Below are 26,146 nucleotides of genomic sequence, written 5' to 3' on the forward strand. Positions count from 1 at the left end.
TATATTTTAAATAAAAGGCATCCAAATCAGCAATAAAGTAAACCTTTCACTATATTTGTAGATGACATGATACTATATATGGAAAACTCCAAAGATTCCATAAAAAAATGCTAGAACTGAAAGACAAACTTGATAAATCACAGAATACAAACCAACATACAGAAATCTTTTGATTTCTATACACCAATAATGAAGCAGCAGAAATAGAAATTAAGGAATCAATCCCATTTACAATTGCATCAAAAACCATAAGATTTCTAGAAATAAATTGAACTAAAGAGGCTAAAGACATATACTCTAAAAACTATGGAGCAGTTATGAAAAGAATTGAAGATGACACAAAGAAATGGAAAGATATTCCATGCTCATGGATTAGAAGAACAAATATTGTTAACATGTCTATACTACCAAAGCAATGTACACATTGCAAGCAATTCTTATCAATTTTTTTTTTCACAGAACTAGAACAAACACTCCTAAATTTTGTACAGAACCACAGAAAACCCCAAATAACCCCCAAAATGCTGGAGGCATCGCAATTCTAGAGTTCAAGTTATATTACAAAGCTGTATCTATCAAAACACTAAGTATACTGGCACAAAAATAGGCAGAGAGATCAATAGAACAGAACAGAAAACCCAGAAGTGGACCTGCAACTACATGGTCAATTAATCTTTAACAAAGCAGGAAAGAATATAATGGGAAAAAAGACATCCTCTTCAACAGATGGTGTTGGGAAAAGTCAACAGCTACATGCAAAAGAATGAAACTGGACCACTTTCTTACAACATACACAAAAATATATCAAACTGATTTAAAGACCTAAATGTCAGACAGAAAACCATCTAAATCCTAGAGGAGAACACAGACAGTGTTCAATATCAACCTCTTTGATATTGGCCATAGCAACTTCTTTCTAGATAGGTCTCCTGAGGCGAGAGAAACAAAAGCAAAAATAAGCTATTGGTATTACATCAAAATTAAAAGCTTCTGCACCTCAAAGGTAACAACAAAACTAAAAGGCAACATATAAAATGGAAGAAGATATTTGCAAGTGACATATCTGATAAAGAGTTAGTGTCCAAAATCTATAAAGAACTTATAGATGTCAACATCCCAAAAATGAATAATCCAATTAAAAAATGGGCAGAAGACATAGACATTTTTCCAAAGAAGACATACAAGTGGCCAACAGAAAAGACACTTAACATTACTGTTCATCAAAGAAATGCAAACAAAACTACAATGAGATATTACCTCACAGCTGTCAGGACAGCTAAAATCAATAACACAAGAAACAAAAGATGTTGGCAAAGAAATGGAGGAAGAGGAACCATTTGGACTACTAGTGGGAATGCAAACCAGTGCAGCCACTCTGGAAAATAGTATGGAGGTTCTGCAAAATGTTGAAAGTAGAACTACCCTACGATCCAACAATTGCACTACTAGGTATTTACCCAAAGAATACAAAAATACTAATTCAGAGGGATAGTTGCACCCTGATCTTAAAAGCAGCATTACATACAATAGCCAAATTATGGAAAGAGCCCAGGAGTCCATCCATTGATGAATGGATAAAGAAGAGGTTATATATATATATATATATATACAATGGAATATTACTCAGCCATAAAAAAAGTATGAAATTTTGCCATTTGCGATTACATGGATGGAGCTAGGGGCTATTATGGTAAGTGAAATAAGTCAGCCTGAGAAAGACAAATACCATATGATTTCACTCATATGTGGAATTTAAGAAAGAAAACAAATGAGCAAAGGGAAAAAAATGTATAAGAGGTAAACCAAGAAACATACTCTTAAGTATAGAGAACAAACTTACGGTTACTAGAAGGGAGAGGTGTGGGGGGGATTAGTTAAATAGGTATTGGGGATTAAGGAGTATACTTGTGTTGAGCACCAGGCATTGTATAGAAGCGTTAAATCACTTTATTGTACACCTGAAACTAATGATATATTGTATGTTAACTAACTGAAATTTAAATAAAAACTGTAAAATAACCTATACTGGATACACAAAAGATAAAGAGAAATTAATCTAAGCATATCACTAAGGCAAACCATCAATTCACAAAGGAAGAGTGCAAAAGAAGAATAAAGGAACAAAGGAACTACAAAACAGTCACAAAAAAATGAACAAAGTGACTATAAATACATACCTATCAATGATTACTTTAAATGTAAATGGACTATGGGGCACCTGGGTGTCTCAGTAGGTTGAGTGTCTGACTTCAGTTGAGGTCATGATCTCACAGTTTGTGAGTTCGAGCCTCTTGTCAGGCTCTGTGCTGACAGCTCAGAGCCTGGAGCCTGCTTCAGATTCTGTGTCTACTTCTGTCTCTGCCCCTCCCTAACTTGTGCTCTGTCTCTTAAAAATAAATAAATGTAAAAAAAATGTAAATGGACTAAATTGTTCGATCAAAAGAAGTAGAGTGGCTGAATGAATTAACAAATAAGACCCATGTAAGCTGCTTACAAGATACTCACTTCAGATGTAAGAGCACACATACTGAATATTGAAGTATTGGAAAACGATATTCCATGCAAATAGAACCCAAAGAAAACTAGGGTATCTATTCTTAAATCAGAGAAATCGATTTTAAATCAAAAACTATAGTAAGGGACAAAGAAGGGCATTACACAATAATAAATGGGGCCAATCCAGTAAGAGGATATAACATCTCTACATATTTATGCAACCAACAGAGCACCTAAATATATAAAGGAAATACTAACAGATCTAAATGTAGAAATAGACAGCAATATAATAACAGTAGATTTTAATACCTCATTTACATGAATGTTTAGATAGAAAATCAATAAGAAAACATAAGTCTTAGATGACATATTAGACCAGATGGACTTAACATAAATAGAACATTCAATCCAAAGGCAAAAGAACACACATCTTGTGAAATGCAAATGGAACATTTATTCTCCAGGATAAATCATATGTTAGGCCACAAAACAAGTCTTAATAAATTTAAGAAGATGGATATCATATCAAGCTTCTGTTCTGCCCACAATGAAATGAAATTAGAAATCAATTACAAGAAGAAAACTGAAAAATTCACAAATATTTGGAAGTTAAACAAAATGCTACTGGACAACCAATGAGTCAAAGAAGAAATCTAAGTATAAATTAAAAAAATACCGTGCGATTAATGAAAATGGAAATATGATATATCAAAATGTATGGGATGTAGCAAAAGCAATTCTAAGCGAGAAGTTTGTAGTGGTAAATGTCTACTTTATGTGAGAAAAATCTCAAATAAACAACCTAACTTTATACCTCAAAGACCTATAAAAAGAAAACAAAAGAAAGCCCAAAGTTAGTAGAGGGAAATGATTGATACCACAGAAAACAAAAGATTATAAGAGATTACTATGAATACGTATACACCAACAAATTGGAAAAACTAGAGAAAAAGTGTATAAATTCCTAGAAATATACAACTTACCAAGACTGAATCAGGAAGAAATAGAAATCCTGAATAGACCAATTACTAGTAAGGAGATTGAATCAGTTATCAAAATCCTCCCAAAAAGAAAAAATTCAAGAGCAGATGGTTTTACTGTTAAATTTTATGAACGTTTAAAGAATTAATACCAATTCTTCTCAAACTCTTTCAAAAGATAGAAGAGGGAACATTTCTAAAGTCATTCACTAGGACAGCATTATCCTGATATAAAAGCCAGACAAGGATGCCACAAGAAAAGAACATTATAGACCAATATCTCTAATAAACTTAGATACAAAAAATCCTCAACAAAATATTAGGAAACTGAATTCAACAGTATCCTAAAAGAATCATACATCATGATCAAGTAGGATTTATTTCAAGGATGCAAGGATGGTTTGATATTGGTACATCAATCAATGTGATATACCACATTAGCAAAATGAAAGATAAAAATCATATGATCATTTCATAGATGCAAAGTGTACATTGTACAAAATTTAACCTTCATTTATGATAACTGTCAACAAAGTGGGTACAGAGGGAACGTATCTTGACATGATAAAAGCCATATATGGAAAGCTTTCAGTTAACAGTGTTCTCAATAGTAAAAAGCTGAAAACTTTTCCTATAAGATTAAGAACAAGATACAGGGGCGCCTGGGTGGCTCAGTCAGTTAAGCGTCCAACTTCAGCTCAGGTCATGATCTCACAGTCTGTGAGTTCGAGCCCCACATCAGGCTCTGGGCTGATAGTTCGGAGCCTGGAGCCTGCTTCAGATTCTGTGTATCCCTCTCTCTCTGCCTTTCCCCTGCTCATGCTCTGTCTCTCTCTGTCTCAAAAATAAAAACATTTAAAACAATTTAAAAAAAAGAACAAGATACATATGCCCATTCTTACCACTTTTATTCAACATAGTATTGGAAGTCTTAACCACAGAAATTAGGCAAGAAAAATAAAAGAACCCAAATTGGAAAGGAAAAATTAAATTGTCCCTATTTGCAGATGACATGATATTATATATAGAAAACCCTAAACCTGGGGTGCCTGGGTGGCTCAGTCAGTTGAGGGACTGACTTCAGCTCAGGTCATGATCTCACAGTTCATGGGTTTGGGCCCGCATCAGGCTCTGGGCTGACAGCTTGGAGCCTGGAGTCTGTTCTGGATTCTGTGTCTCTCTCTCTATACCCCTCTTCCCACCCCCTTGTTCATGCTGTCTCTCTCTCTCAAAAATAAATAAACATTAAAAAAAATAAAAAAAGGAAACCCTGAACTTGACCAAAAAACTGTTAGAACAAATTTAAAAAATCAGCAAAGTATCAGAGTACACACTTAGCATACAAAAATCTGTTGCATTTCTATACATCAGTGACAAACCAGCAGAAATAGAAATTAAGAAAATGATCCTATTACAATTACATCAAAAAGAATAAAATATTTAGAAATAAATTTAACCAAGGGGCTTAAAGACTTGTACATTGAAAAATATAAGCCATTGATGAAAGTAATTGAAGATGACACAAATAAGTGGAAAGAACACAGCATTGTGTTCACGGATTGGAAGAATTCATATTGTTAAAATGTCCCAAGCAATCTATAGATTAAATACAATTGCTACCAAAATTCCAATTTGTTTTTTACAGAAATAGAACAAATAGTTCTAAAGTTTGTATGGAAACACAAAAGACCCCAAATAGCCAAAGCAATCTGGAGAAAGAAAAACAAAGCTTGAGGCATTATCCTCCCTGATTTCAAAGGATATTACAAAGCTATAGTAATAAAAACAGTATGATACTGGCATAAAAACAGACATATAGGTCAATGAAATAGAATAGAGAACCCAGAAATAAACACACATATATATGGTCAATTATTTATAACAAAGGAGCCAAGACTATACAATGGGGGGAGGATAATCTTTTCAATAAATGATGTTGGGAAAACTGGACAGCCACGTGCAAAAGAATGAAACTAGACCACTATCTTTCACTGTACAAAAATTAGCTCAAAATGGATAAAGACTTTATTGTAAGACCTGAAACCATAAAATTCTTTGAAGAAAACATAGGTAGTAAACTCCTTGATATTGGTCTTGTCAATGATATTTTGGAATTGACACCGATAGCAAAGGCAACAAAAACAAAAATAAACAAGTAGGACTACATCAAATTAAAAAGCCTCTGCACAGCAAAGGAAACCACGAAAACTGCTAAGAGAGTAGATCTTAAAAGTTCTCATCACAGGAAAAAATTGTAACTATATTTGGTGATGGATGAAAACTGGACTTACTGTGGTGATAATTTTGTAATATATACAAATATCAAACATGTACATCCAAAACTAACATAATATGCCATTTATACCTCAATAAATAAATTGAAAACAAAAAGCTTAAACTGAGAAATGTAATAATGTTATTCATTAACTCACTTAGAATCAGAACTCAATACATGTCAAAAATAATACTTTTTTCTTGTATTTTTTAAAACAAAAAAATGAGAATTTTATCTTGACTTATATTATTGCAAATAACTTTAATGTCTGTTTTAATAAAAGAGATCTGTCTTCTTACATGTGCTTCTTCATTAAATTTAGTGCCCTATGCTTTTAGGTTGAAATATATGAAAAAATATGGCTTCCCACAGATATATAGTTGAAAAAAGAAGGAGTGTATTCTTTTCTGATACTACACCACAACTTGACAAATGATAGTTTCTTAAAAGTTAATTGCAATGTGGAACTTGAACCATTAGTGAACTTGCCATACTTTGTTATTGTAAAATGTCTTTTCCCCCTGGAATTTAAGGTAGATATTTTACCTTAAAATGATGCTCGTTGCTTTGCAGGTGAGTTGGTTTTTTTTCTCTGGAAGGTGCTCTGATTTTTCTTTATCCATGGGTTTTAAATTTTAAAGTTATGTGCCTAATTGCACGTCTTTTTCATTTGTTGTGCTAACACTCCTTGGAATCATTAAACCTGGAGATTTAATTATTTCAGTTGTAGGAAATTGTATTTTTTATCATGTGTTTAAAAATTTCTTTCTTTCAAGCATAGCATTCATATCATAGGAGTCCCACAATAAGAAGGGAGGAGAAAAAAGGGAAGAGGCTTTATTTGAGCAATATAGCTGAAAATTTCCCTAATCTGGAGAAGGAAACAAACATACAAATCCAGGAGACACAGAGAACTCCCAACAAAATCAATAAAACACACCAACACCAAGACATATTATAGTAAAATTTACAATATACAGAGATAAGGAAAACATCCTGAGAGCAGCAAGGAAAAATAAATCTCTAACTTACAAGGGAAGACAAATCAGGTTAGCAGAAGAATTATCAACAGAAATTTGGTAGGCCAGATGAGAGTGGCATGAGATAGTCAACATGCTCAATGGGAAAAATATGCAGCCAAGAATACTTTATCCAGAAAAGCTGTCATTAAGAACAGAAGGAGAGATAAAGAGTTTCTCAAAGAAAAACTGAAGATATTTGTGAGCACTAAACCAGCCCTGCAAGAAATATTAAAGGGGACTCTTTGAGTGGGAAAGTAAGACCAAAAGCAACAAAGACTAGAAAGGAACAGAGGAAATCTCCAGAAAAAATGACTTTGCAGGTAATACAATGACACTAAATTCATATCTTTCAATAATCATTCTGAATGTAAATGAACTAAATGCTCCAATCAAAAGACAGAGTTATAGAATGGATAAAAACACAAGACCCATCTATATGCTGCCTACAAGAGACTCACTTTGGACCTAAAGACACTTACTAGACCTAAAAACACCTACAGACTGAAAGTGGAAGGATGGAGAACCATTTATCATGCTAATAGATGTCAAAGAAGGCTGGACTAGCCATACTTATATAAGACAAAGTAGATTTAAAACCAAAGACTGTAACAAGAGATGAAGAAGGGACTATATCATAATAAAGGGGTTTATCCAACAAAAAGATATAACAATTCTAAATATTTATTCCCCCAACTTGAAAGCACTGGGTGCTTTCATATATAAGTCAATTAATTACAAACATAAAGAAGCTCATTGATAACAATACAATTATAGTAGGGGACTTTAACACCACTCTTACAACAATGGACTGATCATCTAAGCAGAAAACAAGGAAACAATGGCTTTGAATGCCACACTGGACCAGATCAACCGTACAGGTATATCCGTTTCATCCTAAAACAGCAGAATACATATTCTTTTTGAGTGCACATGAAACATTGTCCAGAATAGATCACATACTAGGTCACAAATCAGTCCTCAACAATTTCAAAAAGATTGAGATTATACCATGCATATTTTCCAATCATAATGCTATAAAACTTGAAGTCAACCACAAGAAAAAATTTGGAAATACCACAAAATACATAGAGATTAAGGAACATCCTACTAAAGAGTGAATGTGTTACCAGGAAATTAAAGAAGAAATAAATAAATACATGGAAACAGATGAAAATGAAAACACAGAAGTCCAAAACTTTTGGGATACAGCAAAGCAGTTATAAGAGGGAAGTATACAGCAATACAGGGTTACCTCAAGAAGCAAGAAAAGTCTCAAATACACAACCTAACCTTATACCTAAAAGATGTAGAAAAGTAACAGTAAATAGCCATCAGAAGAAGGGAAATAATTAAGATTAGAGAAGAAATAAATTATAAAGAAACAAACAAAAAAGCAGTAGAATATATCAGTGAAACTAGAAACTGGTTTTTGAAAGAATTAATAAAAATTGATAACCCCCTATCCAGACTTATCAAAAAGAAAAGAGAATGGACCCAAATAAATAAAATCACAAATGAAAAAGGAACGATCACAACCAACACTACAGAAATACAAACAATTATAAGAGAATATTATGAACAAACTGTATGCCAACAAATTGGGCAATCTGGAAATAATAGTTAAATTTCTAGAAATATATAAACTAGCAAAGCTGAAACAGGAAAAAATAGATAATTTGAACAGACTCATAACCAGCAAATAAATTGAGTCATTAATCAAAAATCTTCCAAGAAACAAAAGTCCAGGGCCAGATGGCTTCCCAGGGGAATTATTCCAAACATTTAAAGAAAAGTTAATACCTATTCTTTTCAAACTGATCCAAAAAATAGAAAAGGAAGGAAAACACCCAAACACATTCTGCAAGGCCAGCATTAACTTGATTTCAAAATCAAAGACCCCACTATAAAGGAAAAATATGGGCCAATATTTCTGACGATCATGAAGCAAAAATTCTTAACAAGATACTAGTAAATTGAGTCCAACAGTATATTAAAATATTTTTTTCACCATGATCAAGTGGGATTTATTCCTGGGGTGCAAGTGTGGTTCAATATTCACAAGTCAATCAAAATGATACACCACATTAATAAAAGAAAGGATATGAATGATATGATCCTGTCAATAGATGCAGAAAATGTATTTGACAAAATACAGCATTGCTTCTTGATTAAAACCATCAACAAAGTAGAGATAGAGGGAATACACCTCAACATCATAAAAGCCATATACAAAATACCCACAGCTAATATATCCTCAATGGGAAAAACCAAGAGCTTTTTCTTTACAGTCAGGAACAAGACAGGGATGTCCACTCTCAGCATTGTTATTTAATACAGTACTGGAAGTCCTAGCCTCAGAATTCAGACCAAAAAAGGGGGGGGCACCTGGGTGGCTCAATCAATTAAGTGTCCAACTCTGAATTTTGGCTCAGCTCATGATCTCACAGTTTGTGAGATCTAGCTCTGCATTGGGTTCTGCTCCGACAGCACGAGCTTGCTTGGGATTCTCTCTCTCCCTTTCTTTCCACCACCACCCTGCTCTTGCTATCTCTCTCAAAATAAATAAATAAATAAACATTAAAAAAAGAAATAAAGGGCATCCAAATTGGCAAGGAAGAAGTCAAACTTTCACTATTTGCAGACATGATACTCAAAGTAGAAAACCCAAAAGACTCCACCAAAAATTGCTAGAAGTGATGCATGAATTCAGTAAAGTCACAGGATACAAAATCAATTAACAGAAATCTGTTGCATTTCTATACACCAATAATGAAGCAGCAGAAAGAGAAATCAAGGAATTGATCCCATTTACAATTGAACCAAATATCATGAGATAACTGGGAATAAGCCTAATCTAAGAGGTAAAAGATCTGTACTCTGAAAATTATAGAACATTTATGAAAGAAATTGAAAAGGACACAAAAATGGAGAAATATTCCATGTTCATGGATAGGAAGAACAAATATAGTTAAAATGTCTATATTATTCAAATCAATGTACACATTTAATGCGATTTCTATCAAAATACCACCCGCATTTTTTCAGAGCCAGAACACACAATCCTAAAATAAAATCACAAAAGACCTTAAATAGCCAAAGCAATCTTGAAAAAGAAAAGCAAGCTGAGGACATCACAATTCTGGACTTCAAACTATATTACAAAACTGTAGTAATCAAGGCAGTATGTTACTGGCACAAAAGTAGACACATAGTCAATGGAACAGAATAGAAAACCCAGAAATGGACCCACAACTAATATGGTCAACTATTCTTTGACAGAGCAAGAAAGAGTATGTAATGGAAAAAAGACAAATCTCTTCAACAAATGGTGTTGGGAAAACTGGACAGTGACAACAAAGAATGAAACTGGACCACTTTCTTACACCACACACAAAAAGAAATTCAAAATTGATGAAAGACCTAAATGTGAGACAAGAAACCATCAAAATCCTAGAGGAGAATACAGGCAGCAACCTCTTAGACTTTGGCCTTAGCAACTTCTTTCTAGATATGTCTTCTGAGGCAAGGAAAGCAAAACCAAAAATGAGCTATTGGGACTTCATCAAGATAAAAACCTTCTGTACAACAAAGGAAACAATCAATAGGGCACCTAGGCACCTAGGTGGCTCAGTTGGTTAAGCATTCAACTTTGGCTCAGGTCATGATCTCTTAATTTGTGAGCTTGAGCCCTGCATTGGGCTCTGTGCTGACAGCTCAGAGCCTGGAGCCTGCTTTGGATTCTGTGTATCCCTTTCTCTCTCTGCCATTCCCCTGCTCTCTCTGTCTCTTTCTCTCTCTCTCAAAAGTAAATAAACATTAAATTTTTTTTAAGAAAGTAAACAATCAATAAAACTAAAAAGCAATCTATGGGATGGGAGAAGATATTTGCAAACGACATATCAAAGGGTTAGTATCCCAAATCTATAAAGAACTTATCAAACTCAATACCAAAAAACCAAATAATCCAGTGAAGAAATGGGCAGAAAACATGAATAGACATTTTTCCAAAGGAAACATCCAGATGGCTAACAGACACATGAAAAGACACGCAACATCGCGCATCATCAGGGAAATACAAATCAAAACCACTATGAGATAAACCACCACGCACCTGTAGGAATGGCTAAAATTAACAACACAGGCGACAACAGATGTTGGTGAGGATGCAGAGAAAGGGGAACTCTCTTGCACCATTGGTGGGAACGCAAATTGGTGCAGCCACTCTGAAAAGCAGTTTGAAGCTTCCTGAAAAAGTGAAAAATAGAACTATCCTATGGGTCAGCAATTGCACTCCTAAGTATTTACTCAAAGGATACAAAAATACAGAGTCAAAGGGATACATGCACCCCAATGTTTATAGAAGCATTACCAACAATAGCCAAATTATGGAAAAAGCACAAATGTCCATTGGCTGATGAATGGACAAAGAAGATGTGATATATATATATCTATATCTATCTCCACAATGGAATATTATTAAGCCATCAAAAAAGAATGATATCTTGCCATTTGCAATGATGTTTGTGGAGCTTAAGTGTGTTATGCTAAGCAAAATAAGAGAAAGAGAAATACCATATGACTTTACTCATATGTGGAATTTAAGAAACAAAACAGACAAATATAGGGGAAGGAAGAAAGAAAAAGAGAGAGGGTGGCAAACCATAAGAGACTATTAACTATAGATTACAAACTGAGGGTTGCTGGAGGGGAGGTGGATGTGGAGATGGGCTAAATGGGTGATCGGTATTAAAGAGGGGACTTGATGGGACAAACACTGGGTATTGTATGTAAATGATGAATCGCTAAATTCTACTCCTGAATTCAATATCTCCTTTCTTTATCTCCTTTCTTTGTACATTTGTTTTTCTTCCTTGGGTATTTACCCAACATTTTCTTCCAATTTTCCTGCTTCAAATGATATTTTCTTAACTTATAAAAGCTGTTTTTAGCTTCTGACTGTAGTTTTACTTAGCACTCCATTGGTGATGTCTATAATCTTCACTAGTTTCTTGATATTACAGTTTTGTATTTTCAACATTCGTCAATTTCCTCTAGGATAATTTCCTCTACTTATTTGCCAATAGTATCTCTTTCATGTTTTAGCTTTTTAATCTTCTAGTCAGAATTTGTCTTTATTATTATTATTCTTTTTTTCTTTCAAGTTTTTATTTAAATTCCAGTTAGTTAACATATAGTGTAATATTAGTTGCAGGAGTAGAATTTAGTGTTTCCTCACTTACATACAACACCCCCTGCTCATCACAACAAGTGGCCTCCTTAATCCCCATCACCCATTTAACCCACCCCCCACCCACCTCCCCTCCAGCAACTCTCAGTTTGCTCTCTATACTTAAAAGTTTGTTTTATGGTTTGCCTCTCTCTTTTTGTTTTTTTCCCCCATGTTCTTCCATTTTGTTTCTTCAATTCCACATCTGAGTGAAATCATATGATATTTGTCTTTCTCTGACTGACATATTATTTAGCATAATATACTCTAGCTCTCCCTCTATATCTCTTTTTCATGTTGAAGACATCCTTCAAATGCCTGGTGATTTCCTTTGTATGTTTTCACATGTAAGGATGAGTTAATAAGTAGATGACTTGGAGCCAGAACCAGGCTACTCAAAACTGTTCTTGCTCAAATTCATGAAAATGATGCCTACTTGCTGTAAAACTACAAAGTGCATTCTGAAGTATCTGAGGCCACGGCATAGAAACTTTCTGTCTTCTAGGAATCTTCAACATCTTTACGGAAAGAGTATTGGCATCATCCCAATTGCTAATCCTGAAAACATCATTGCAGTTAGCCCCAACAGCCTTACTTCCACTTTAGTTTTAGTTTTGAACCCTGGGAGCTCTGTGGGGGTTTCACAATGACAAAAACTCTTTCTCAGACTTTACACAATCTCTGTGTTCTTTCTTCTAGTTCTGTGCAAGCCACATTGGACTGTGACACTAGTGAGAAGTAAACCTTTATTGTGCTAAGCTACTGAGATCTGGGGGTTGTTAGGACAACATATCTTAATTTATTCTAACTAGTAAACTGACCACCAGTGAAGCTAACTAGCCAAGAAGTCCTTCCAATAAATTTTGTAGTACCTTACTTTTAAATATAAATGTTTAATCAAGACTGATCATACATTTGAGGAAAATGTTCACACGAAAAATGATCTTACACAAAGAAACAGAGGAACTCTGTAATAATGCAAAGAATAGAAGAAAACTTTTTTTTAAAATTATAATTAATATTGGCAAATGTAAGAGAAGATCTTATACCCATAAGGCAAAAAGATGGTGCTATAAAATGAAGCAATCAAACAATAAGAAATAACTTTTGGAAATTAATAATGTAGCAAAAACTAAGATAAATCGATATACAAATATCCATAGCAACCTTATTTGTTTATTTATTTGCTCTAAACTCAAAAATATTCAAATATCCTTCAAAGGATGAATAGTTAAAGAAATTGTCATGCATCTCTACCATGGGAATAGTACTCAACAATAGGAAGGAATAACCCATTAATACATATAACAGTTTGGATGAAATTATGCTGAATGAAGAAAAGCCAATTTCAAAAGGATTCATGTTGTATGATTCCATTTATGTAACCTTTATGAAATAACAGGGTTATGTCCCCTGTGGAGTGCCCAATCTGTCAGTAGCAAAGATCAACATTGAGCCCATGATGTGACACTATTATTTGGGACAACCAACCAGCTACCTTGTGGTAGTTTAAGTGCATTGGATCATTTCTATCATTCCAGGAACAATGTTTTTTTTTTCTCACTGGATACAGATTTTGCGTTCCCTTCCCATAATGTTTCTGCCATAATGATTATTCCTGGACTTACAGAGTGTGTTATTTGTGATCATGGTATTCTTAGCATTACTTCTGACAAGGAACTCATTTAAAAGCAAATGAAGTGCACGGGGCGCCTGGGTGGCGCCGTCGGTTAAGCGTCCGACTTCAGCCAGGTCACGATCTCGCGGTCCGTGAGTTCGAGCCCCGCGTCAGGCTCTGGGCTGATGGCTCAGAGCCTGGAGCCTGTTTCCGATTCTGTGTCTCCCTCTCTCTCTGCCCCTCCCCCGTTCATGCTCTGTCTCTCTCTGTCCCAAAAATAAACGTTGAAAAAAAAAAAGTGATTAAATTTAAAAGCAAATGAAGTGCAGTGATTTTCTCCTGAAAGTATGATGTTGTTAATACTGTTATTTAGAATTCACTATCTTACTATGTTTCCCATCATCCTGCTGCTTGGCCTGATAGAATAGACTCTGAAAATTCAGTTATGATATCAGCTGGGTGAAATCTGGCATAATGCCTGAGATGAAGGGCATGCTCTGAACCAACAATTAATTTATAATGCAGTTTCTCCACAGCAGATAGGCAGTTTCAGGAATCAAGAGGTATAAACGGGTACTTTTTAAATTGATACACCTAATGATATAGTAGCAAAGTTTTAGCTTCCCATCTCCACAGTACTGAGCTCTACTGGTCTTGGAGATCTCAGTTCTCAGGGCAGGGAATGCTTCTACCAGGAGGACAACAATGGTTTCATTAAACATGAAGCTAAGACTGCCATCTGGTCACATTGTCAGGCAAATAAAGTGGTTACTGTACTGGATGTGATAATTGATCTTAATTATCAATAGTAAATTAGTTTGCTACTGTGCAATGGGAGCAAGGAGGAAAACCTAGGACTCAGGAGATTCTCTTGGTAATCTCTTAGTACTCAAGTACTAAGTTCTATAGCAGAAGTAATAGAAAACCATAGCAACCAGAAGAGGCAGAGCCTTTATGGTGCAAAGAGTTCAAGACTAAGATTTAGGTCACCTTACCTGACCTAAATAAATAAATAAATACATAAATACATAAATAAATAACTGGCTGCGACGCTTGCTGGTGAAAAGTGGAAAAGGGAATGGATGGTAAGAGAAGGGAATTATAAATAACACTTATGGACATATTACCAGTTAGAAAAATAAAATCACTATGGTAGTTAAATATATTTCTTGTCTTGCTGCTATATTTGGACATTTGTGTATATACTCATATTTCTTCCTTCTCCTCTCCCATTCCCATGCCACCTAAGAATATTAATATATAAATCATGATTACTTCTATATCTCAGGTTTAGGGTATAGCATAGCAAAAGGGGATTGTGAATCAGAGGATAAAGAAACATTTACTCAAAGAGGGACAAGTGGAACTCTGGATTTCTTCTGGGTTTGGTGGTATGATGAATAGTTAAATTATATAATGGGAAAGTATAATGTTGCTAATATCTTCATTTGGAAGTTAAATGTTGACAACGAGGGTCTTTGGATGCTGAGCTGACAAGGGTGTAGACTCTGCATGCACAGTTTGTAGTTAACTCAGCACTACTATTGCTCATCTTTAAGGCTGAGCTACATTTTCCAGAATTCCCCTTTCCTATATAGTTTTTGGTTACAGTATGCTGGTGAGAGAAACTTGCCAAATGTGTGAGTAAAGAAGAGATTCACAGTGGCTTTCTAGTACTCTTGAGAACTACCCTTTTCATTACTGAATTCTGACATGATTGGTGGACACTTCCCAGAGATTTTTGAGAATTTCAGTAAGGTTTTGAGAACCACTTGCCTTATGCTTAAGCTAAGATGTTTAGCATGAGTTCCTCTGAGTTTTGGTGATGGCTCCCATGACCTCTTCTCCTTTAGCTCTTCCAACAGTCAAGAAAATGCCTAATTCTTATTAAATATTTTATATACAGGAGTGCCTGGGTGGCTCAGTCAGTTAAGCCACTGACTCTTAGTTTTGGCTCAGCTCATGATCTCATGGTCATGAGATTGAGCCCCTCATTGAGCTCTGTGCTGATCATGGAGCCTGTTTGAGATTCTCTTTCTCCCTCTCCCAATGCCCCTACCTTGCTCTCTGTCTCTAAACATGCATACATACATACATACATACATAAATTTGTTATATACAGAATATATAAAATGACTTCTTTTTTCTAGATGGTACCCCAACTGGTATAAGATTCTAAAAGCTTTCAGACAGAAAAGAACAGATTGCATGCAAAGAATAAGAAGTCAGTATGGCATTGAACATATCAACAGCAACACTGTAAGTTAGAATAAAATTGAATGAAGCATTCATTATTCTGAGGGAAATTGATTTCCAAGCCAAAATTCTATATCCAGCTAAACTATTAATCAATAGTGAGGGTAAAATAAAGACATTTTTAGACATACAAAGTTTCCAAATTTTTCCTTTTGTCAACTTTTCTCAAGATGCTACTGAAGGATAAACAACATTAAAATTAAGAAAATGAGGGTGAAACCCTAAGAAACAGATATGGGATCTGAGAAACAAGGAAGTCAACATAGGAGAGAGGTGAAGAAAGTTTAGAGGATAATAGCATAGTGAATTCCTAGTGGGATGGGTGTGCAATAGGCCTGCAGAGCAGATAGGTCAGATTGGGCAGGAGGATAGAAAGCTAGAGGAAAAATGTGGCCAAGGGGAAAATAAATGAAATCGATAGGTTTCTGGATGATTTTGGCCACATGGAGAGCAATTTTTCAGCTTTACCAGAGCATTTAGAAGAATTAGTAATAGCGCATAGAAAATGGAGCAAATGAACAAATAGGACAATTATCAACTTTTGGAAGAACAAAATGTTGTGCAAGAAAGGAAATATATGTATAAACTTACAATGACTTGACTTAAAATTTTCAACTTTATCATGGTGTGAAAGTGCTGCAGATTCAGTAAAAACCATACTTTGAAATCTGAATTTGGATCTTTTCCTGGGCTATGGAATGTGTTATGGTGCTTTTTTGTGATACTGGGTAGCAGCAGTGAGTCAGCCACAGCTCTCAGTCAGCCACACGATCACAAGGGTTGACAACCAATATAATTACAACCACTCTGTACCCACACAACCACTGAAAGTTTTTCACTTTCAGTACAGTATTCAATAAATTACATGAGATATTCAATACTTATTATAAAACAGACTTTGTGTTAGAGGACTTTGTCTAACTGTAGGCTAAGGTAGTGTTCTGAATACATTTAAAGTAAACTAGGCTAAGCTATGATGCTCAGTAAGTTAGGTGTGTTATATGCATTTTTGACTTATGATATTCTCACCTTAAAATGGGTTTATTGGGATGTAATCCCATTGTAAGTTAAAGAATGTATATATACTATACTATAAATGCCACCTGTAAGCAGTATTTATACAATCACAATATAAACATTAATTTCAATTTATCAAGAATTATGATACAACTGTACTGGGAAAAGGGTTCATGGTGGGTGAGTGGTATTTTTTTTTTTGTGGATATTCTTTATTAAGTTGAATATGTTTGCTTTTATTTCACAAACAGAAAATCTATTAGGGCTTATAAGTGAATTTAGCAATGTTGTAGGATACAATATCAAAAATACAAAAGAAATTGCATTTCTATGCATTATCATAGAACAATCTGAAAATTAAATTAGGAAGACAATTTCAATTACAGTAGCATCAAAGAGAATAAAACCTTCTGAATAAATTTAACTGGGAAAATGCAAAACATATTCTGAAAGCTACAAAGCATTTGAAAGAAATCAGTGAAGACCAACTTAAAGGGAAAGACATCTGTGGTGCCTGGGTGGTTCAGTTGGTTTAATGCCCCACTCTTGATTTAGGCTCTGGTCATGATCTTGCAGTCATGAGTTCCAGCCCTGCACTGTCAGCACAGAGCCTGTTTCAGATCCTCTGTCTCTCTCTCTCTGCCCCTCCCCCCACTCTTTCAAAAATAAAGAAATATTTTAAAGAAAGGAAATAAAGATATCTGTGTTCTTGAATTGGAGTACTTAATATTGTTAAGATAGCAATATTATTCAAATGTATATACAGATTCAGCAGAATCCTTATTAAAATCCAAACTACTTTTTTACATAAATTAAAAGCTGATTTTTTTTAATATATAATTTATTGTCAAGTTAACTAACATACAGAGTATACTGTGTGCTCTTGGCTTTGGGAGTAGATTCCCACGATTCATCACTTACATACAACACCCAGTGCTCATTCCAACAAGTGCCCTCCTCAATGCTCAATACCCCTTTTGCCCCACAACCCATCAACCTTGTTCTCTGTATTTAAGAGTCTCTTATTGTTTGGCTTTCTCTAAGTTTATAGCTATCTTTTTTCCTTCTCTCCTCCCTGTGGTCTTCGGTTAAGTTTCTCAAATTCCACATATGAGTGAGAACTTATGATATCTGTCTTTCTCTGACTGACTTATTTCACTTAGCATAATACCCTCTAGTTCCACCCATGTATATGCAAATGGCAAGATTTCATTCTTTTTCATTGCTGAGTAGTATTCCATTGTATATATATATATATATATATATATATATATATATATATATACCACATCTTCTTTATCCATTCATCAGTTGGTGGACATTTTGGCTCTTCCCATACTTTGGCTATTGTTGATGGCACTGCTATAAATATTGGGGTATATTTGCCCCTATGAATCAACACTCCTGTATCCTTTGGATAGATTCCTACTAGTACTATTCGTGGGTCATAGGGTAATCCTATTTTTAATTTTTTGAGGGACCTCCACATTGCTTTCCAGAAAGACTCCACCAGTTTTCATGCCCACCAAAAGTGCAAGAGGGTTCCCATTTCTCCACATCCTTGCCAACATGTTATTTCCTGAGTTGTTAATTTTAGCCACTCTGACTGATGTGAGGTGGTATCTCAGTGTGGTTTTGATTTGTATTCCCTGATGATGAGCGATGTTGAGCATCTTTTCATGTGTCTGTTAGCCATCCAGATGTTTTCTTTGGAAAAGTGTCTATTCATGTCTTCTGCCCATTTCTTCACGGGATTATTTGTTTTTCATGTGTTGAGCTTGGTAGGTTCTTTATAGATTTTGGATACTAAACCTTTATCTGATATGTCATTTGCCAATATCTTCTCCCATTCCATCGGTTGCCTTTTAGTTTTGTTGATTGTTTCCTTTACTGTGCAGAAGATTTTTATCTTGATTAGGTCCCAACAGTTCATTTTTGCTTTTATTTCTCTTGCATTTGGAGATGTGTCGAGCAAGAAGTTACTGTGCCTGAGGTTAAAGAGGTTGTTGTTTGTTTTCTCCTCTAGGATTTTGATGGTTTCTTGACTCACATTTAGGTCTTTCCTCTATTTTGAGTTTATTTTTGTATATGGTGTAAAAAAGTGGTCCAGGTTCATTCTTCTGTATGTGGCTCTCCAGTTCTTCCAGTATCGTTTGCTAAAGAGACTGTTTTTTTTTTTTCCATTCAATACTTTTTCCTGCTTTGTCAAAGATTAGTTGTCAATACATTTGTGGGTCCATTTCTGGGTTCTCTATTCTGTTCCATTTGTCTATGTGTCTGTTTTTGTGCTAATACCATACTGTATTGATGACTACAGCTTTGTAGTACAGGCTAAAGTCTAGGAATGTGATGCCTCCCACTTTATTTTTCTTTTTCAACATAAGCTTGGCTATTTATCTTTTGTGGTTCCACATAAATTTTAGGATTGTTTATTCTAACTCTGAGAAAAATGCTGGTGCTATTTTGATTGGGATTGCACTGAATGTGTAGATTGCTTTGGGTAGTATCGACATTTTGATAATCCATGAGCATGGAATGTTTTTCCATTTCTTTGTGTCTTCAGTTTCTTTCATGAGTTTTCTATAGCTTTTAGCATACAGATCTTTTACTTATTTGGTAAGATTTATTCCTAGGTATTTTATGGTTCTTGGTGCAATTGTAAATGGAATTAACTTCTTGATTTCTCTTTCTGTTGCTTCATTATTGGTGTACAGAAATGCAACCAATTTTTGTACATTAATTTTATATTCTGTGAATTTGCTGAATTAATGTATCAGTTCTAGCAGTTTTTTGTGGAGACTTTCAGGTTTTCCATGTAGAGTATTATGTCATCTGCCAAAAGTGAAACTTTGACTTATTTGCCAATTTGGATGCCTTTTATTTAATTTTGTTTTCTGATTGCTGAGGTTAAGACTTCCAACACTGGGTTAAACAACAGTGGTGAGAGTGGACATCCCTGTCATGTTCCAATCTCAGGGGAAAAGCTCTCTGTTTTTCCCACTGAGGATGACATTAACTGTGGGCTTTCCATATATGACTTTTATGATGTTATGTTCCTTCTATCCCGACTTTCTTGAGGGTTTTGTTAAGAAAGAATGCTGTATTTTGTCAAATGCTTTTTCTACATCTATGACAAGATCATATGGTTCTTATCCTTTCTTCTATTAATGTGATGTATCACATTGATTGATTTATGGATATTGAACCAGTCCTGTGGCCCAGCAATGAATCCCACTTGATCATGGTGAATAATTGTTTTAATATACTGTTGAATTCTATTTGCAAGTATCTTATTGAGAATTTTTGCATCCATGTTCATTAGGGATATTGGCCTGTGATTCTCCTTTTTGTGGGGTCTCCAACTGGTTTGGGAATCAAGATAATGCTGACTTCATAGAATGAGTCCAGAAGGTTTCCTTCCATTTCTATTTTTTGGAACAGCTTGAGAAGAATAGGTATTAACTGTGTTTTAAATACCTGGTAGAATTCCCCAGGAAAGCCATCTGGCTCTGGACTCTTATTTGTTGGGAGATTTTTGATAACTGATTCAATTTCTTTGCTGGTTATGGGTCAGTTAAAATTTTCTATTTCTTCCCACTTGAATTTTGGTAGTGTTTGGGTGTCTAGAAATTTGTGCATTTCTTCCAGATTGTGCAGTTTGTTGGCATGTAATTTTTAATAGTATTCTCTAATAATTGTTTGTATTTCTGTGATGTTGGTTGTGATCTCTCTTCTTTCATTCATGATTTTATCTATTTGGGTTATCTCTATTTTCTTTTTGAGAGGTCTGCGAGGGGTTTATCAGTTTTGTTTATTCTTTCAAAAAACCAGCTCTTGGATTTATTGATCTGTTCTACTGTTTTTTTTTTAATTCTATATTGTTTATTTCTGCTCTAATCTTTATTATTTTTCTTCTGCTGGTTTGGGATTTCTTTGCTGCTCTGCTTCTAGTTTCTTTAGGTGTGAGGTTATGTTCTGTATTTGGGATTTTCCTTGCTTCTTCAGTAGGCCTGAATTGCAATGTATTTTCCTCTTAGGACTGCCTTTGCTGCATCCCAAAGGGTTTGGGCTGTCATGTTTTCAATTTCATTTGCTTTCATATGTTTTTAAATTTTTTCTTTAACTTCCTGATTGACCCATTCATTCCTTAGTAGGGTGTTCTTTAACCTACATGCATTCAGAGGCTTTCCAAATGTTCTCTTGTGGTTGATTTCAAGTTACATAGCATTGTGATATAAAAATATGCATGGTATCATCTCAATCCTTTTATATTTGTTGAGGGCTGTTCTGTGACGTGACATGTGATCTATTTTGGAGAATGTTCCATGTCCACTTGAGAAGAATGTGTATGCTGCTGCTTTTGGATGAAAAGTTCTGAATATATCTGTCAAGTCTTTTTGGTCCAGTATATCATTCAAGGCCATTGTTTCTTTATGGATTTTCTGCCTAGATGATCTGTCCATTGTTGTAAGTGGAATATTAAAGTCACCTACAGTTATCATATTATTGTCAATAAATCTGCTTATGTTTGTGATGAATTGATTTATATATTTGGATGTTTTCAATTTGGGGGCATAAGCATTTACAATTGTTAGCTCTTCTTGATGGACAGACCCCTTATTTATGATATAATGCCTTCATCTCTTGTTAAAGTCTTTAGTTTAAAGTCTAGTTTGTCAGATGTAAGTATGATTACTTCAGCTTTCTTTTGACTTCCAGTAGCATGATAGATGGTGTCTATCCCCTCCATCCCCTCCCTTCAATCTGCAGGTGTCTTCATGTCTAATATGTGTCTCCTGTAGACATCATATAGATAAATCTTGTTTTTTTAAATCCATTATTATACTCTATATATTTTTATTGGGGCATTTAGTCCATTTACATTCAGAGTGATTATTGAAAGATATGGATTTAGTGTCATTGTGTTATCTGTAGGTTTTGTGTTTGTGGTGATGTCTCTGGTTCTTTGTAGTCTTTGTTGCTTTCCACTCTTAGAGTCCCCCTCAGGATCTCCTGCAGGGCTGGTTTAGTGGTCATGGATTTCTTTAGTTTTTGTTTGTCTGGGAAACCCTTTATATGTCCTTCTATTCTGAATGACAGCCTTGCTGGATAAAGGATTCTTGGCCGCATATTTTTCCTATTCAGTACATTGAATATACCCTGCTACTCCTGGTCTGCCAAATTTCTGTGGAGAGGTCTGCTACTACTCTTATGTGTCTATCCTTGTAGGCTAAGGCCCATTTGACCCTAGCTGCTTTCAGAATTCTCTTTGTATTTTGCCAGTTTCACTATGATATGCCTTGGTATTGACCTGTTCTTGTGGATTCTGAAGGGAGTTCTCTGTGCTTCCTGGATTTAGATGTCTGCTTCCTTCCCAAGACTAGGGAAGTTCTCAGCTATAATACTTTCAAATAAACCTTCTGCCCTTTTGTCTCTCTTCGTCTTCTGAAACTCCTATGATATGAATATTGTTGTTTCATTGAATCACTTAGGTGTCCCTTTTTTTAATATGAAATTTATTGTCATATTGGTTTCCATACAACACCCAGTGCTCATCCCTACAGGTGCCCCCCTCAATGCCCAACACCCACTTTCCCCTCCCTCCCACCCCCATCCACCCCCAGGTTATTCTCAGTTTTTAAGAGTCTTTTATGTTTTGGCTCCCTCCCTCTCTAACTTTTTTTTTCCTTACCCTCCCCCATGCTCTTCTGTTAAGTTTCTCAGGATCCCCATAAGAGTGAAAATATATGGTATCTGTCTTTGTCTGTATGACTTATTTCACTTAGCATAACACTCTCCAGTCCCATCCACATTGCTACAAAAGGCCATATTTCATTCTTTCTCATTGCCAAGTAGTATTCCATTGTGTATATAAACCACAACTTCTTTATCCATTCATCAGTTGATGGACATTTAGGTTTTCTCCACAATTTGGCTATTGTTGAAAGTGCTGCTATAAACATTGGGGTACAAGTGCCCCTATGCATCAGCACTTTGGTATCCCTTGGGTAAGTTCCCAGCAGTGCAATTACTGGGTCATAGGGTAGATCTATTTTTAATTTTTTGAGGAAGCTCCACACTGTTTTCCAGTGGCTGCAGCAGTTTGCATTCCCACCAACAGTGCAAGAGGGTTCCTGTTTCTCCACATCCTCTCCAGCATCTATAGTCTCCTGATTTGTTCATTTTCACCACTCTGACTGGCGTGAGGTAGTATCTGAGTGTGGTTTTGATTTGTATTTCCCTGATGAGGAGTGACGTTGAGCATCTTTCATGTGCCTGTTGGCCATCTGGATGTCTTCTTTAGAGAAGTGTCTGTTCATGTTTTCTGCCCATTTCTTCACTGGATTATTTGCTTTTTGGGTGTGGAGTTTGGTGAGTTCTTTATAGATTTTGGATACTAGCCCTTTGTCTGATATGTCATTTGCAAATATCTTTTCCCATTCCGTCGGTTGCCTTTTAGTTTTGTTGATTGTTTCCTTTGCTGTGCAGAAGCTTTTTATCTTCATGAGGTCCCAATAGTTCATTTTTGCTTTTAATTCCCTTACCTTTGGAGATGTGTCAAGTAAGAAATTTCTGCGGCTGAGGTCAGAGAGGTTTTTTTCCTGCTTTTTCCTCTAGGGTTTTGATGGTTTTCTGTCTCACATTCAAGTCCTTCATCCATTTTGATTTTATTTTTGTGAATGGTGTAGGAAAGTGGTCTAATTTCATTCTTCTGCATGTTGCTGCCCAATTCTCCCCACACCATTTGTTAAAGAGACTGTCTTTTTTCCATTGGATATTCTTTCCTGCTTTGTCAAAGATTAGTTGACCATACTTTTGTGGGTCTAATTCTGGAGTCTCTATTCTATTCCATTGGTCTATGTGTCTGTTTTTGTGCCAATACCATGCTGTCTTGATGATTACAGCTTTGTAGTAGAGGCTAAAGTCTGAGATTGTGATGCCTCCCGCTTTGGTCTTCTTCTTAAAAATTACTTTGGCTATTCGGGGCCTTTTGTGGTTCCATACAAGTTTTAGGATTGCTTGTTCTAGCTTCGAGAAGAATGCTGGTGCAATTTTGATTGGGATTGCATTGAATGTGTAGATAGTTTTGGGTAGTTTTGACATTTTGACAATATTTATTCTTCCAATCCATGAGCAAGGAATGTTTTTACATTTCTTTATATCTTCTTCAATTTCCTTCATAAGCTTTCTATGGTTTTCAGCATACAGATCTTTTACATCTTTGGTTAGGTTTATTCCTAGGTATTTTATGCTTCTTGGTGCAATTGTGAATGGGATCAGTTTCTTCATTTGTCTTTCTGTTGCTTCATTATTAGTGTATAAGAATGGAACTGAATTCTGTATATTGATTTTGTATCCTGTGACTTTGCTGAATTCATCTGTCAGTTCTAGCAGACTTGTGATAGAGTCTATCGGATTTTCCACGTATGATATCAAGTTATCTGCAAAAAGTGAAAGCTTGATTTCATCTTTGCCAATTTTGATGCCTTTGATGTCCTCTTGTAGTTGATTGCTGATGCTAGAACTTCCAACACTATGTTAAACAACAGCGGTGAGAGTGGACATCTCTGTTGTGTCCTGATCTCAGTGGGAAAGCTCTCAGTTTTTCCCCATTGAGGATGATATTACCTGTGGGCTTTTCATAAATGGTTTTTATGATGTTTAAGTATGTTCCTTGTATCCCGACTTTCTTGAGGGTTGATTTTTAAGAAAGGATGCTGAATTTTGTCAAAGGCCTTTTCTGCATCGATTGACAGGATCATATGGCTCTTATCTTTTCTTTTATTAATGTGATGTATCACTTGATTGATTTGTGAATGTTGAACCATCCCTGCAGCCCAGAAATGAATCCCACTTGATCATGGTGAATAATTCTTTTTATATGCTGTTGAATTCGATTTGCTAGTATCTTATTGAGAATTTTTGCATCCATATTCATTCATATTGGCCTGGAGTTCTCTTTTTGTGCTGGGTCTCTGTCTGGTTTAGGAATCAAAGTAATGCTGGGTTCATAGAATGAGTCTGGAAGTTTCCTTCCCTTTCAATTTTTTGGAACAGCTTGAGAAGGATAGGTATTAACTCTGCTTTAAATGTCTGGTAGAATTCCCCAGGGAAGCCATCTGGTCCTGGATTCCTATTTGTTGGGAGCGTTTTGGTAACTGATTCAATTTCTTTGCTGGTTATGGGTCTGTTCAAGGTTTCTATTTCTTCCTGTTTGAGTTTTGGAAGTGTGTGGGTACTTAGGAATTTGTCCATTTCTTCCAGGTTGTCCATTCTGTTGGCATATAATTTTTTATAATATCCCCTGATAATTGCTTGTATTTCTGAGGGATTGGTTGTAATAATTCCATTTTCATTCATGATTTTATCTATTTGGATCATCTCCCTTTTCTTTTTGAGAAGCCTGGCTAGAGGTTTATCAATTTTGTTTATTTTTTCAAAAAACCAACTCTTGGTTTCATTTATCTGCTCTATAGTTTTTTTAATATTCTATGTTGTTTATTTCTGCTCTGATCTTTATTATTTCTTTTCTTCTTCTGGGTTTGGGGTGTCTTTGCTGTTCTGCTTCTATTTCTTTTAGGTGTGCTGTTAGATTTTGTATTTGGGATTTTTCCTGTATCTTTAGATAGGCCTGGATTACACTGTATTTTCCTCTCAGGACTGCCTTCGCTGCATCCGAAAGCATTTGGTTTGTTGTATTTACATTTTCATTTGTTTCCATATATTTTTTAATTTCTTCTTTAATTGCCTGGTTGACCCATTCATTCTTTAGTAGGGTTTTCTTTAAACTCCATGCTTTTGGAGGTTTTCCAGACTTTTTCCTGTGGTTGAATCAAGCTTCATAGCATTGTGGTCTGAAAGTGTGCATGGTATGATCTCAATTCTTGTATACTTAAGAAGGGCTGTTTTGTGACCCAGGATGTGATCTATCTTGGAGAATGTTCCATGTGCACTCGAGAAGAAAGTATATTCTGTTGCTTTGGGATGCAGAGTTCTAAATATATCTGTCAAGTCCATCTGATCCAATGTATCACTAAGGGCCCTTGTTTCTATAAAGAAACTACATTGTGGAGTATTAAAGTCTCCTGCAATTACCAAATTCTTATCAATAAGTTTGCTTATGTTTGTTATTAATTGTTTTATATATTTGGCGGCTCCCATATTCAGCACATAGACATTTATAATTATTAGCTCTTCCTGATAGATACACCCTATAATTATTATATAATGCTCTTCTTCATCTCTTCTTACAAC

At 35.3% G+C, this 26,146-nt stretch overlaps 1 long non-coding RNA gene across 1 annotated transcript; it reads right to left on the reverse strand.

Annotated features, from left to right (window-relative positions):
- Positions 1–277: 277 nt before the first annotated feature.
- Positions 278–20,264, reverse strand: LOC115513287. Its single transcript, XR_003968654.1, has 3 exons — positions 20,255–20,264; positions 15,678–15,681; positions 278–364 (listed from the first exon to the last, which is right to left on the reverse strand). It is a non-coding gene; the product is annotated as an uncharacterized LOC115513287 (long non-coding RNA).
- Positions 20,265–26,146: the final 5,882 nt, after the last annotated feature.

The sequence above is a fragment of the Lynx canadensis genome, chromosome B2 (genome assembly GCF_007474595.2).
Source record: "Lynx canadensis isolate LIC74 chromosome B2, mLynCan4.pri.v2, whole genome shotgun sequence".
Taxonomy (NCBI): Eukaryota; Metazoa; Chordata; class Mammalia; order Carnivora; family Felidae; genus Lynx; species Lynx canadensis.